This window comes from Alexandromys fortis, unplaced genomic scaffold (genome assembly GCF_014885135.2).
Source record: "Alexandromys fortis isolate MF-2015 unplaced genomic scaffold, M_Fortis_MF-2015_v1.1 scaffold_19, whole genome shotgun sequence".
In the NCBI taxonomy this organism is placed as follows: domain Eukaryota; kingdom Metazoa; phylum Chordata; class Mammalia; order Rodentia; family Cricetidae; genus Alexandromys; species Alexandromys fortis.
In genome coordinates, this window is record NW_026067890.1 from 8,914,756 (window position 1) to 8,931,660 (window position 16,905).

The following is a 16,905-nucleotide window of genomic DNA, read 5'->3' on the forward strand; positions in this document are numbered from 1 at the left end:
GCTTTATGTTTAGAATATAGTGGATACTTTAACCACCTGAGCTTAATATGGTAGACAAGTAACACATCTTGGAAAATGATTTGTGGAAAAACACATAAAAGACTGGTGGTAACCCAAATTTTAATATATGACCAGGTTTGTGTAGAAGATAATATAAAGAATTCATTTCCATTTGTAAAATTGGGAGATCAATCTACAAACTCTTAGGAAGTTCATGACCATGCAAGAAAGACAACTGGGCACATACCTTCAACAAATCTTGGAGAAGATATAAACTTGATCTGGCAAGAGAATGCAGTTTACTGATGTTAATAAAATAACTGTTTTAGTCTGGAAAAGTCATGGGAAGAGACTGAACGCTCAGCCCAAAATTGGAAATTCTTATCAGCCTCCCACCCTGCCGAGGCTGCAGAAATATTGCAGAGGAGGAGAAAGGTAGAATGTCAGTGTCAAGTAATGGATCGAAGTCCTGTGATATTCTGCCGTTTGGGCATTGATGTGATTATTGTACTCGTGAGCCTACATCACTTGTAGTTACCTGCACAAGACTTCTATCTGAACAAGTCAATTAGCTCAGACGAGGCAAATAAGCTCCAGGTCCCATTCCTTATTGAGAAGCTTTTGTCAGGTGATAGCTTTTGGGAAGGGAGAATTACTATTTTTTGATGGCTTGGCCAGTGGTATAATTTTATCATGCTCTAATGAATGACTTCATATATACATATATGCATGGCATTTGCTTTGCTCTTACGTAACCCAAGCATTGGCCTAACTGTGGAACAAAACAAATGAAGAACAAACAAAGACATGTACAAGAATACTGGGATTCAGTAGTCTAAGCTCTCGGAGAAGCCACAGTACCCCAGAAGCTTAGTCTATTTATTGTATAGAGTTGATCAGGGAGGTGAGGTTACTGTTTAAAGCTGAAAAAGGAAGTTTGTTTAGCTAATTCTCTGTAAGAGGCATCTCTGTATGAGAGAGGTTAGTCTTTGGGCCAGAAACATCAAGGGAGGAAAAGCTATGGTGGGAATTTTCTGCACACCATATCACCATCTGCACAAAGCAAAAGAAGGCTTACCACCTCTCGAAACCTTGCCCAAAAATGTATTTGGCATTCCAATAAACTTGCGGTATTGTTGTCTTTGACATGACTATGTTCATGTCAACAACACACATTCACTCAGTACTTCACAGGCCCCATATGAACCTTAATTAGATTTGATAGATTATCAAGAGAAGGCAAAAAAATTTGAATGATGGGTAGGTAGATATGGGAGGAGTTAGAAGAACTGAAGAAGATATAAAAATGATGTAAATACAGTATAGTCATATATGATATTATCAAGGTTAAAATTAAATGAAAAGAAACTAAATATAGAGGGTAAATTATTTTGGTGTAATTTTGTTAGGATATTCCCTAATGAAATCATTTCTGTATCTTTATTGGAAATGGTAAAGAAATCAAAGTATAAACATTGAGTGTCATATATACCAAAAAAAAAAAAAAGAAAAAAAGAAAACCTCTGGAAGAGCAGCCAGTGTTTTAACCTCTGAGCCATCTCTACAGCACTACAAAAACATTCTTTTAAAAATCAAATTTTAATATCTTCTTTATTCTTAAACATAAAAAACAATCCTAGAAAGTTTTCAAACTTATCTATATTGGAAAAATTTAGTAACATTCTCATGCTGATATAATCCTGTATGTCAGGGCATTTTGTGGTGTTGAAAGACCTGGATAAATCCAGATCCCTATAGCAGGAAAAAGAGCAAAAAATCTAGCAGGGAACAAAGAGCTAAAAATCTAGGTGAATCAGTTCAGTGACTCTATTTCAGGAACTAGCTGAAGATAAAGTTATATTATAATCTTGAGAATAATCTTGAGAAACAGTGTGATTATCACTGGTATTTTCAGAATTTTTCAATGATCACTGGTATTTTCAGAATTTTCCAGTGATGCCCTCCCTACACCCTTTGGATTACTGGGTTGTGGCTTCTTCCCTTAAATACCTCTTTTCCCAGCTACTCGGGGTCGAACTCTCTACCTCTGCGTGGGAAATGAGTTTCAGCCCCAGTGCACTGGTTCCTATCCTGTCAATAAACCTCATGTGACTGCAGCAAGGACGGTCTCTCATGAGTTCCTGGGGGGTTCGTGTCAATCCGAGACTTGAGTGAGAGTCTCCCCACTACAGAAGTCCTTCAGTGTCAGATGTGTAAAAAATATTAAGCAATCGATAACTTTGGTAGTATTTTTCTCATCTACCTAAGTAAGCTGAGAGTCAAATCCCTTAGAACTCAAAGAAATAATGAGAAAACATTGAACATATTGTGCATGTTTAATATTAATACACTTGGAGATTTCTTTTCACAATGCTTGCCACACTAAATAACTTTCTATCATCTAATATTGTGGATACCTACCCAAATCTTCATGTTATAAATTTTGTTTATACCTTCATGTGTGGAGAAGGCAGTCCTTAATTCTATTTTCATTCAACCATACATAAGGATAAGAATATAAAATGGAGCACATAATCGGATGCCATGGTATATCCTATAAATGTGTACAAATAGAATGTTCCAGTTAAAATCAGATATATTCTAAAATTGAAATAAAATGTAAGATATATCAGCTTCATTAGGAATGCATTTACTGAAAAATAGTTATTTTTGCCTTGTCTATGCCAAATGTGTTTAAAACTTACCACACTCTCTAATTTAAGCTATTTACATACAAATGCTCTTTATTTAAATACTATATTAATTAGTCAAGACATTGGCAATTGAATAGTTTGTTATAAAATACACACATATAATATATATCTTGCAAGGAAATTTTCACATTATCTGTAAAGAAAACAAACAAAATAATAATATTCTACCAATTAAGTTGAAGTAACTACAGTCCTGTGGCTCCCATCCAGCCAGGGACAGAAGGAAACAGCTGGAAGCATATCAGGTTGGTTCCTTAGTTTCAGTGAAGCATCCAGAAGAATATTTCTCTCAAATAAAAATATATCAAGAAACTCACTCTGAATTGCATGAAAATCATTATATATAAAATAAAAGCTTTGTAGAGAATTAATAGACCATTACCAAGGTCTGAGAATATGTAGCACAACACAAAATTGAAATGATTTCAAGCTCTGAAAATAAAAATGAATGAATAAATTCTCAAAAATGAATGTATTTATAGGATTCTAGGAGAGGCAGACATTGATGAAAGAGTAGACAAACTGTCTGAATGTTAGGAATTAATATTTGCTTCAAACTGATGAGTTAATTAGAGGAAAACTAGGCAGCAGAAGGAGTGATCAGTTTGTATAAATGAACAAATTTAAAACAAGGTCAAAAAACTTAAAACTAACTAGAGGAAAAACAGTTTTGCTTCAACAGTCAGTATTACACGCTCACAGCAGAAATAAATTCATTGGACAGACACAGTTTTTCAGAGTAAGGTGTTCTGTTGTTGCTGTCTGAGTTATCACAGACTTTTTTAAACACAAATCACTTACCTTCTTGTTCTTGTGTCATTCTTTTTTTTCTTTTTTTTTTTATTTATTAATTAAAGATTTCTGTCTCTTCCCCACCGCCGCCTCCCATTTCCCTCCCCCTCCCCCAATCAAGTCCCCCTCCCTAGTAAGCCCAAAGAGCAATCAGGGTTCCCTGCCCTGTGGGAAGTCCAAGGACCACACACCTCCATCCAGGTCTAGTAAGGTGAGCATCCAAACTGCCTAGGCTCCCACAAAACCAATACGTGCAGTAGGATCAAAAACCCATTGCCATTGTTCTTGAGGTCTCCCTTGTCCGCTATGTTCAGCGAGACCGGTTTTAACCCAGGCTATTTCAGACCCAGGCCAGCTGGCCTTGGTGAGTTCCCGATAGAACATCCCCATTGTCTCAGTGTGTGGGTGCACCCCTCGCGGTCCTGAGTTCCTTGCTCGTGCTCTCTCTCCTTCAGCTCCTGATTTGGACCTAGCGATGCAGGCGTCCAAATCTTGTGTCATTCTTTCTGGAGACTCAGAACCAGAGCAGTCACCTTTACTTTTGGTCTCAGCAAAAGCTGTTGTATCTAAGTTCGGTCTAGTGTTTAACTATGTTATCATCCAGCAGTGGGAACAAACAAAGGCAATTTTCACATAATTCAAGAAATAAAATTTATAATCATCAACATCATTTATATAATGAAATAAAATGGATAAATTACAGAAGAAAATGTAAACTCTATAAGAAAATGTGTAAAATAATAAAAATCAAAATTTTGAACAATTAAGTATCAGTGTTGTGTGATACTTTGGACGTGTTTTAAAGACTAATGCAAGTAAATAAATTTAATCTTACATTTGAAGACATTTAAAAAAGGCTATTCTAGCTCAAGGTTAAATTTTGTTCCAGACCCACCCATATTCCCATATAGAAGTCTTAAATCCCAGTGCCTTAAATCTCAGTAAATAATAGGACTTGTTTGACAGTATAGCAATTGAAGGTTGAATTAAATAGGTTATGATGGGTATGTGCTGCACACAGTAGAAATTATCTAATTGTCAGGAGGGAGTAAATGAAAACTAATATGATTTACTCATTTCATCCTCAGCTAAAATTCTTTAAAGCAATGAAATTAAATATTAACTTTAAAAGTCATAAAAAATAAACAAAATTCTTGTAATGTTTTAAATGGGTAAAATTTCATAATACCTAGGACAATTAAGAATTTTTATGAACAGAATAGCCAGTAGAACAGCACAATACATAAAGTCATGCAATAAATAAGAGGGTTAGTTATGAGCAATTTATTTGAATAAGGTATAGCAAATTCATTTTAATATGCTAAAATGTTACCTAATGACTTGTTTTTCCATGTGCCAATATATCAACAGTAATAATTTTAAAACACATATAACACGGTTATGTTTAGTTACTAGAGAGTGAAATGAATGAATTAATGTCAATTTTTCATTGAGTTGATATTATATCTTCAGGAATAATTAGAATTATATCTATTTATTTTCTAAATCACATCAATACTGCTAACAGTGATTAATACTATGATGGTTCTAAACTAAAAACAAAAACTTATTTTAGTGTGACTAACCAAAATTGTGAGACTACTCCACCTTGACGAAATGTCAGAGTTGGAACTTACCTCTGTTCCTTCAAGGTTATTGTGTTTCTAACTCAAACAAAGGTACCACCTAGATTTAGATCAGAGAGTTCTGTTCTCTCAAGATTATTGTCAACAGGCATTGCTAATATCCAGACCTTGAATTTCAGGAATAGAGAAGCAGTTAGTTCCTACCTCAAACAAAAGTCTAAGAATTCAACTAAGGTTAGCACCTGACCTTCAACTGGTCTGTTCCTTTCCTTGTATTCTGTTAATGCAGATTTTTGTTTTTGTTTTTGTTTTATTTTGTTAAATCTTATTCCTACTTCTTAAGGTCGGGGTATTTTAAGCAATTGGAAATTAAACATCTGTGATTTCAGGACTAACTGGAACTCCCTGCTGTTAATATTCTATGTTTTCTGTTTTATTATTTTTCATGCACCTTCATATATTTCTAATCTTCATGCCCCTATTCTGGCAAGTGATATTTTTGTCCAGTCTGGTCCCTGGCATTTTCACAATTTTTTTTTCATAGATGAACAAAGCAAATACATCTTTGTCTTTTGTATGGAAACTAATTGCATCTCTATTTGTAGGATCCACTGGCATCTGGATGATCAGAAAAGACCTTGTGTATAAGGAAAATGGTTTCTGGTAACTTTTATGAAATTTCTTGGTTGTAGTTTTATTTCTAATCTAACAGAAATGCAAACCACTCGCACTATGGCATGTATCCATGAAAAGCAGTCCTGTTTCACATGAAGATAATTGATGCTTAGGCTCCTGCCTAGCATCCTCTTCAACTTTAGAGAAGACGGGTATATCATCTTCACCTTTTAAAAAGCAAGAAGCTGAACTGGAGCAAAGGTTCCTACCTTTTCACACCTATGTTGTATGGCTAAAACCTCCTGGCGAGATATTCAAGTACACCATGAACCCAAGTTTGGATTTGGCAATAAGCCAAAGAAATTATAAACAAATGTACTGCTTGTTCTTTGGATAACCAAACTTCATTACCTGCAGAAAGTAACCCAAAAGATACTCAATGAAATTAAATTTGGGAAATGGATGTGTTTCATTTGGCAGAGTGTGGGAAATTAAAGTTTGTATACCATACCATAGATACGTATTTAGGATTTGAACAGGCAACTGCTTTAAGTTTTGAAAAGTCTGATTCTATAATTACACATTTATTCAAAGTCATGGCCTTTATGGAAATACCTGTAAAACTTAAGACTGACTATACTCTAGGCTATGTCTCTAGTAAAATGAAGTTTTTTTTCATGTTAAAGTATAAGGAGAATTACAGATATGCCACATAATCCTACAATACAAGTAGTTATAGAAAAATCTTATCACACTTTAAAAGACACACTTAAAAAACAGAAAGGATTAATAACTAGCCCCAAAGACAGATTACACAGCGCTTCATGAACTTTAAATTTTTAAATTCTTGTGAACAAGAAACAATGACTGAGGAGATTACCACATATAATTAATATATATCATTGGGAAGAAATGAATTAAATAACACAAATAAATTAATGTGAATTAAAATTAGTTAAACAATTGTGTGTTCTAAATTTGGCATTACTGAATGTATTCTTAATCATTAAATTTAAATATGAGTTTAATAAAGTCAAGGTTATCTCATGTTTTCCAAAGCAAAACTACAATTTCCTAAAATTTAGTGTATACCATATTTTGGGTTTCATTTGCTGAATATTGATCATTAGTGAGTTTCTGTGTTAGTCTCATTTACCAAAAATGTTTTTCAGATGAGGAAGGCTGAGAGCTGTACTAATTGTAGGGTATAAATAAATCATTAGAAGCCAATTAAATACTATTTACATTAACATACAATAGGATTAGGTTCCCTCACAGGGCTTATGACTTATCTAGCATAGATTCTTAGCCTAGATAATGGTGCCAGGTACAGATGACATCTATAGCTGCAAAGCTATTAGTAATCAATTAGCTGCCTGGAGAGGGAGTTCCTTTTCTTTATGGATCTAGTCTCTGGTCCATCAACTAAACACTAGTGGGTGATGACAGATCCATGAGTATGTGGGAAGAACAAATTAGATTTGATGTTGCTTTATTTCTTAAAGAGGACACAAAATTGGATTAGTGATTAAAGCAAGAAAGGATTGGATCTGAGAGAAGTTAGTGGATCACATTGAAAATGATCAAAATAAATGGTATAAAATTCAAGCCACTAATAAAATTATTGTACAAATTTTGTAGTATGTACCTAATAACTCCATTAATTCATCCCAATTCCCACCACACACATATACTCTCTCCTCCAAATCCACTCCTATGTTTCTCTTTAGAAAACAGCAGGCCTCCAAGTGATATCAACTAAGCACAGTATAAGAAGTAACAATAAAACTAGACACAAACCCTAATATCAAGTCTGGACAAAGAAACCCATAAGGAGGAAAAGAGTTTCAAGAGCAGGAAAAAGTGAGAGATAGACTTTATTCACACTGTTAGGAGTCCCCCCCCCCCAATACCAAGGTTCTCTACTGTATGTGTATGCACAGACCCATACATAATCCATGATTGACATGTTAGTCTCTGTCTCTATGCGACCCTAGGAGAACTGCTTATTTGATTGTGTGGGTCTTTTTCTCTAAGTGTCCTTGATTCCTTTGGCTTCTATAATTGTTCTTTCCCTCTTCTGTGGAGTTCCCTGAGTTGCCCCTATGTTTGGCTTTGTTTCTTGCATCTGCTCACATCAGTTGTTGGATGAACTCTGATGGATAGGCTCTGATCTATGACTATACCAGAATATCATTAGGAATCATTTCATGATGCTGAAGTCAGTGATCCATGTTACCACAGGAGGCCAAGTGGATGTCTGTAGTCTATGCTGTGGCCAGAAGCCATGTAGAAGTCCATGGCCTGTGCTGTCACTGACTGTAAAGGACAAAGAAGCTTTCTTTGCAGTGGTATTGATATATTGATGACTGCAGACTCACAACTGAGAAAGAGAAACAGAAATGTTCTATGGCAGCCTCTCCCCACGCACACACCCAAGAAACAGTCTATATGGGAAGCCATTGAAGTGAACTCTTAAAAACTGTGATAGAGATGCTAAAGTGAAACTCAACTTCACAGTTTATGGGTACTGGTATGGGTAGGAGTGGGGAAGAACTCAGTTTTCTTAAGGAGCTGGCACTGAGAGTTTGATCATGTTCCAGTGAGTATATGGACAACACAAAGTGAACTTGATTTTTTTCCCTTGCGGGGAGATCTCAAGGATGGGAGGGGGGTTAACCTGAGAGGACATGGAAGTGAGTGTGATCTGGGTGCATTATGTGAAATTACCAAATAATCAATAAAAATCTTATGTTGAAATAAGAATAGATAATAATATTGTGAAACTCATTGAGCCTTGAATTTTTCATGTGATCAGCTTTTACAGCCAAACTAAATGTATAGCTGTAATCTTAAACTATATACTTCTCCATGACTGATTCAGAAAAAAATTTTTTTGTGTTTGTGTGTTGTTGTTGTAATCACTGGCAGAAAAGAGCAAACTGGTTAAGGCAATCTTAAGAAAGAGATACCTCATAAATGTCGGAAGCAACATGTGAATATAGGATGATTACATCTGTAAGTAATTTTGAGAGCTATTTTCAGGCAATTGCAGTCAGGAAAATAACTGCGTCCCTTATAAAACTATAGAGTATTTCTGTAGAAAAACATCCCTCTTCCTTGCATGTACCGTGTTTTCTGTGTTTAATGAACAGGTCAGGGCCTTTGTGAAGGAAAGGCAACACGGACATGCAGCAAGGACAAACACAAGAGACAGCTACAGTCAGGCTACAAAACACAAACTACAGATAGACAGAAAGACACAGGGCTAGAAGTGAAGCATTCAAATTTAGACTTGTCCTTGGTCTGAATTACTTAAGAAAAATTTTCTCTCATTCCTTATAGTTCAAAGTCAATACATTTGAATGCCCACTTGATGTTTCTTTCATGAGTAATAGAAGCATCTACTTACCCAAAAATGATGCTGGTGCTGCACATAGTGAAACTGGACAATTACAACAAACTAAATAAAAATTGTGATGAAACTTTAAATTCAATATTTCTAAGAAAATAGAAAAAAAATCTTCTTGCTTAGCTAGTTTTTTTTACCATTTATGAATAGAAGTAATAAGTAACAAACTGTATGTCAAAAAACAGACTGATTTCTAGGTTTTTTTCATTTTGCCAATGGCATTTTTAAATGGATTGGGAATGCTATTAAAACTGAAACCATATTTCTGCAATCTGCGGCTGTAGTTTTTTTCTTTTTGATATATTAGAGAAGTCTTGTTGTATTTTAACTATATTTTCAAATTACAGCATACCAACAAATCAATGTTAAAAAATACAAAATGAAAGTGAATCTCCTTAGTAGATGAGAACCAGTATGTGTCAATTATATGACTATCACCATTTAACCATATGTTCTGAAATTAGAGTTGAGAGATGAGAGGGCGAGCCATGAGCCAGGCATTCTGATATCCATACCACTCAGCTATCTTACAAGTAAAGAAATTAACTCAGTTCTAGAAAGACTGTGGTTTGGGGTTTAGGTAATAGATGTTCTTCTCATGAACACAACTGAATCAACATAAGATGCAGTGAAATTCCTGTGGTGGCCTTACATAGTGACAGCACCCTAAAGTCAATCTTCAAGTCACATTTCTTATGTTGTGGCTGGACTAGAAGTGTCATTTTCAAGAAGTCTCATCTGCATAATGGTACCAAATGGTTATAGCAACATTATAATGAGGTTGAGACCCATTATGGGGCAAATGGATTATAAAACTGATGAATACCGAACATTCATTACACATAATTATGCTCTGAGTAACATTTAACTGTATTAATAACACTTGGAGAAAGGATCAAAGCATTTTATTTCTTTTAATATTTTATTACTTTCTCATAATTTTGTATTATAGTACATGAAACTTGAGAGAAGTTTATAAGAGCGCCTACTCTGATGGGAAGTTCCACAAGCTTCTCATTTGTGGATCCTTCCCATGTAATGCTGAAAAACTATAAGACTGGCATAAGTAGTGGGGCTACTAAGACTTCCTTTTTAGTTTCATTATTTTGCATTAATATAACTATGCAACATTTATGTTGTACTACGTGTACTAAGTAAACAAGTATAAGAAGTGATGTGAGTGATGTGTATATGTTATGTATAAATTCTTTACTATTTTTGGAAAAAAATCTAGTAAAAATATGGATAGTATACACAGACTTTGGTGAATATGTACAAGAAAACTTTTTATACATATATAGTGTTTGTTTCATCTTTCACTGATTCATTTTCAATCATTTCTCCCCTCTCCACTCACTCCTTTTCCTTCCCTCTCCCCTCCTCTCCCTTTCCTCTTTCCTCTTTTTTCCTATCCATATTTACTCTCTTCAATTGTCCAAAGCGCGCACGCGCGCGCGCACACACACACACACACACAAATACACACACACACACACACACACACCAGTTCTGGCTTGATTCCAACTAAATTTCTTTAGGAAAATTCTAAAACAGCAGGGAAGTTAAATTTTCTATTTGTTATGCACATTACCTGTTATCTATTAGTTTGTGGTAAATGAATACTGTATAAATACTGGTTCTAGCAAAGCAGGATGCATAGTCAATTACATCAACTTTCTAAAACCCTTTCAAGAATTGGCTCACATTTCTCTTGTTTGTTTCACTTGAATACTCAAAATTGTATATGTTGGTATCCATTTTTTTATATCTGATACACAAATTTGATAATTTATACAAAAGTGTTACAAAAACTATAGAATTACCAAACAAAGCAAAAAATTTATAAATAAACAGAAGTTTATAAAAGTAGCAAGAGCTTTGAAATAATCATGATATTGGAAGAGGCTGCTCATTTGTTTCTCAGCTGCTCAGACCCGAAATAATCAAAAGGAAAGTGTATTGCAATAGTGTTTGGCCTATTAGCTTACACTTTTTTTTTGGCTACCTCTTACTTCTTAAATTAACCCATTTCTTAATTGTGTATTGTCACGTAGTTGTGGCCTACCAGTAAGTTTCTGTCTGGCATCTGGTGTCTGTCTCCTGCAGCAGCTACATGACTTATCTCCAACTCTGGCCACTCTCTCTTCCTGGTTATGGGAGATGGCCTGTTCAGGCTCGATATCTCCCATTGCTATTGGTCTTATCTAGGGGTCACCCTTATAGACTCCAGGGAGTTTACATTGCACTAGGTTTCTAGTTTATCTCAGAGGCCCTATTGTCCTTTTTTGTACTCTCTTCCTCCATCCTCTCCTGAGCTGATACCTCCTGTTCCCATGCTCAGCCCCAATTAAGACCCCTCTCCCATCCACCTGTGATGTCTATGTCTATTCTGTTTTCCCTTCACAGTGGGATTCATGTGTCCCAAGTCTTCATTGTGACATAGGTTCTTTGGGTCTGTTGATTGTAGCTTGTTTATCATTTACTTTATGGTTAATATCCACCTATAAGTGAGTACATACCATGTTTATCTTTTTTTTTTTTGTCCTGGGTTTCTTCACTCAGGATGATCTGTGATCTTTTCTAGTGTCATCCATTTGCTAGAAAATTTCATGATGTTATTGTTTTTTAACAGCTGAGTAATATCCCATTGTATGAACATACATTTTCTTTATTCATTCTTTGGTTGATGGACATCTAGGTTGTTTCCAGTTTCTGAATATTACAAATAATCAAAACACTAAACATACAGAGTAACAACAACAAAAAGAATATTAAAAGCTTCAATGGAAAATTGCCAAGTAACATAAAGGCTGACCTATTAGAATTACAACTGACTTCTCAATGGGACTGTAAAAGCCAGAAGGGCCTGCAAGAAGATGTCCTGCAAACTCTAAAAGACCGTGTATGCCAGCTCAGAATACTATATCCAACAAAACTTTCAATCACCATAGATGGAGAAAATAAGCTATTTCATGACAAAGTAAATTTAAACATTACCTATCCACAAATCAAGTCCTACAAAAGGCACTAAAGGGAAAATTCCAACCTTCTGTATAAATTCTTACAATTTATTACATTTAACAAAGGTTAATTACACACGTGAAAATACAGGTAAAGAATGCTGTCACACCAACAAAATGCCTTTGTATGTTTTTTTGAGTTTAGATTACTTTGAGTACTTTCAGCTAACAAGTTCAAGTTCAGAATTCATGTCTGTAGCACAAGAGGAAGTGTTATGTGAGAATCAGTTGGCAACATCAATGCCTAGAGGAAGGGTCCTGTGCCTAAGATGTGGCACAATGGAGATGCCACAACCAGAAGAGTAATACAATAGCAAGATTGAGCTATCTATAATGCATTGAAATTTTGCTTCAGAACAGAATATAGAAATACATATAGACAAATAAACATATATATGTTTCCTCCAGTCCAGTATTCAGCCTCAGATCATGATAGTATTTAGAAATTTTTAATATGATTGAATTCTTTATCTTTGCCAGTTTTTTTTAAATAGTCCTCATCTTGAATGTTTCTTTTGTTACTTTATTCTTAATTTCCAGTATTTGCATAGTTTAACCCAACATGAAGTTGTCTATTTCCATCCACTGAATTATGAAAAGTACACACGTGTCTATCAGAAGAGTAGGTAACTCTAGTCCTCTGATTAAGATGAGGAGTGTGTGTGTGTGTGTGTGTGATTTCAATGACTATACAATAAATTTCCTTTCTGTAATCAGTATTAATGTTGAAATAGCTCCTTTAATACTGTTAACACATCATTGTTTTACCAGTCTTTTTCCCATTGGCTTAGGTATTAAATAATGCAATTAATATCCCTTCTTGATAATGAGCTACTATTTTGACTTTCTGAGTCTTTAACATGTCAGCCTTAACAGGACTTCTGCCTTGTGTTGTGGAATGGATTGTTCAACATTTGACCATAGCAGTTTGATTTTCACATATGTATTAGACCGGGAGGTCTTTGACCAGCATGAGTTTTTTGACAAAGCTAAACTTTATTTGCACAGTCCACTGTATTTTCTAGGACAGAAAATTGAAGGCTCACAAATGAGCTTATTTTTTACATTAAGGAATGCTTTATATATTTATTGTGTTGTTTGCTGATATTCACACAATGAAAACTTTATAAGAAAAAGAAATCTAGCTTTAGATATGTCTTTTAGGATGATTTGGTGGGTAAAGCTTTGGCTTGCTGACAGATTGTATCATGAAGGTAATAGGCATTGTTCAATGTACTTAATGAAGCTCTTAATGATTACATGACTTTTCTCCTTTGGCGAGTTAAAGGATTTCAGTGCAATTAATTTTCACTATGTAATCAGCCTTTGATTGTTTAATCATCTTCACATCACTGGCATAGATCCCATTTTACATAGTGTATTAATATTTATATGTCTCTGGAATTTGTTTAACCACATTTTGTTCAAGGTATTATATGGAATTTCATAAGGAAGAAAAGGGCTTTTGCCATTTTTCTTTGTTACTACTTGTCTGGCCTCTATGATAGACCAATAAAATATGAAGTTACATGAAAATCATTCTATATTTGATTTTTAGTGTATAATATCACAAATAATTCTGAAGTATGTAGTAGAATGTTTCAGTAAAATCGTCAATGAACCAATATTCCAGTACCTTAAAATTTGTAATTAAAATTAATTTAATTGCATGTGTATTTCTTTCATGTGGGACATTTTTATCTAATGGAAGCATCTTGAAAAAATATATGAAAGGAGGCAAAAAAGACCATAATCATACCATAACATAGCAGACTGTATAGCATACCACACGAATACCTGTTCATCCTTGTTTACTGATGTACTACTCAGCAAAGATAAAAAAATGGGACTAACCATAGTGTCCATTAACAGATGAAATGATCATGACCGTGTGTGTGTGTGTGTGTGCACTGCTTTACGCTTCTCAGAATGTATATCAGTATGGATTGTGTAGGCATATGCTGTGAAAAAAAAAAGAGAACTAGAACAGGAAAAGAGAAATACTGAGGATTATATGCTGCCAGTGTTCATTTGCCTGGTTTCTCGTGTTAGTGTCCGGTTATTTTCCAGTTTTTGTTTTTCCATACTAATAGAGCAAAATTACTTTATTTGTTCAGTCTCTATGAATGGACAATCACCTAATCTCTACTTTGGCACGATTCTGAGTTTAACAGTGTTCCACTTAATATGTTGCTGTAGTTTTGTTCATAAATAGTTTATTTTACTTTAGGAAGGCCCGGGGCTGAAAATGATTGTTAGTAGTGTTTGCATGTGTTTATGTTTATCAAAGCAAATGAAAAGTGATGTAAAATAAAACTGCTAGAATTTTTAGCATCTCCATCAGCAATGGTTATCAATTCCTCTTAGTGCCTTTGCTTTTAACATCTTTATCTATCAATGTTATTATAAATAGTTGTGTATACACTTTCTTCTAAAAGTGATAAGCTTGAATCACTTTAATATTTTGTGTATTAGAAAATTCTTTACTAACTTTATTTAGCATTTCCCATTTTCATTTATAATTTTATGTTTTTGTTACTGCCAGAAAAATTGGTTTTATCTTATAAAACTAGATGCCTAATACATGTCTGGTAGGATATGCAAGATATTTTTATTAGAAGTAATTTGTAATAGTTTACTTAGGCATATATTTTGGAAATGTGGTAAAAGTGTGTTATTCTTATGCCAAAAACAGTCTCATAATTTTCTTAAAATTATTTGCATTTTATGCATGTGTAAGCTATTATAAAATATAAATATGTATTTAAATATGAATAGGATTAATATTTCTTAAATCCTGTGAACCAAAATTATGAAAACATACTGTGTCCCAAAAAGTGTTTAGTTACAGATTTAATGATAGCTCTTTCCCAGATTTTAGTTTGAATTTGACACAAATCCTCTAGCCTACACTTGTCCCCAACTTTCTTCCTTGGCAGGATGACCTTGAATTACTGACACTCATTTTCTTTCACCTCCTTAGTGCTGGATTGCAGATGTGTACCAATTTCTGAAATACTAGATATCAAGCCCAGACCTTCACATATGCCATTTATATCCTCATCAACATATTGCCTTTATGGCAACACGGTCTCTAGGGTTTTTTCTTAAATATTATTTAGACCTATTATCAAGACCATTAAAAGTTACCAATAAAATTTCCTGAAACTAAATAAAGACATATATCCATATGGAGACACAGAGCATCTAGAACAACAACCAGAAAAGATAAGACAAGAAACTCTCTTATGGCATAGTGAAAACGCTAGAAATATAAGATAAAAATATTGAGAGGTGCAAGGAAAGCGATATTAGTCACATGTATAATAAAAGTCATCTGAAATAGACCCCACATCCAAATGAAAACTCTGAAAGCTGAAAGAGCCTAGATCAATGCATTCCAAGCTCTAAAAGACTACAACTTCCAGGCTAGACTATTGTACTCAACAACACTATGTACCATAGTTAAAGAAGAAAAGAAAACATTTTGTGGTACCAAAAAAAAAAAAAAAAAAAAAAAAAGGAAAAGAAAACTGTATCCTATAAAACATCCCGAAGCAGGATACTGGAAGAAATACTTCAAACTTAAGAGAGGAAAAAGCAAAGTCAAGAGACTAAAAAATAAAACTTATAACAAAACAGGCAACAACAAAACTGGAATGATTTCACTTTACAAATCCCCTTAAATCATGGTTCTATATCGGTGGTTTCAACACTCCAATCAGAAGACAGACTAGCTGAATAGATTAAGAAGTGGAATCTGTCAGTGTTCCACAAGAAAACCATCTCAGTTTTAAAGATAGGTAGCATCAGAAAGTGAAAGAATGAAAAATAGTATCCAAAGGGGGGTGTGGGGATCAGAAAATAGCAGGCCTAGCTTTCCAAAATACTGACAAGATACTTAAGATACTTCAAATTAAAACTAATCAGCAGACACAAGGAATGGAAAGGAGCTTTATTCTTATCAAACAATTAATTAAACCAGAGAATACTACACCAAAACACATCTGCAGCAACTTCTGTTGTACCAAATTTCAGAAAACGTCTACTAATGAAAATAAAACCCAGGTTGGAAACAGATTCAATCACACTTGGATGTTTCAACACCTGACTTTCTCTAGTACATTGGTCATCTAGACAAAAAATAGTCAAGGAAATGTGATAATTCACTGATATTTACATCAAATAAACCTAGCTAGTATCTATGCAAGATTTCTCCCAAACATTGACGATGATACATTCTACTCAGCCACATGCGGAAGCTTCTCCAAGAGACAGCCTACTGAGACACAAAATAGTCCTTAAAAACACAGAAAAATTGAAATAATTACATGTATCCTACCTGATTTATATGCAGTAAAACTTAAAATTATCAGCCAATAAATAAAACTCTAGTAAGTATGTAAACATTTCAAGACTAAAAAACTCACTACTGAATGATCAATAAGCCAACAATTTAGGAAATAAAGAAAAATATCCATTGACCTAAATGAAAATAAAAGTGTAACACAACAAAATCTCAGTTACCACTGAAGAACCCAAATTGCTAATATTTCATTCAAGGAGACATATTTTTTAAAACAGTACTATGGGATTGGCAATATATATGGATGCATTCCTATAAAACATTGACATGCTGAAAAAATGACTATTCATGTTATTTAGAAACAAGACGATTCAAAGGATCAATTTGTGAATATTGCATGTATAATATGTACATTCATAAATTAAATAATATATGTAAACATATTTCTGCTTCTACCAGG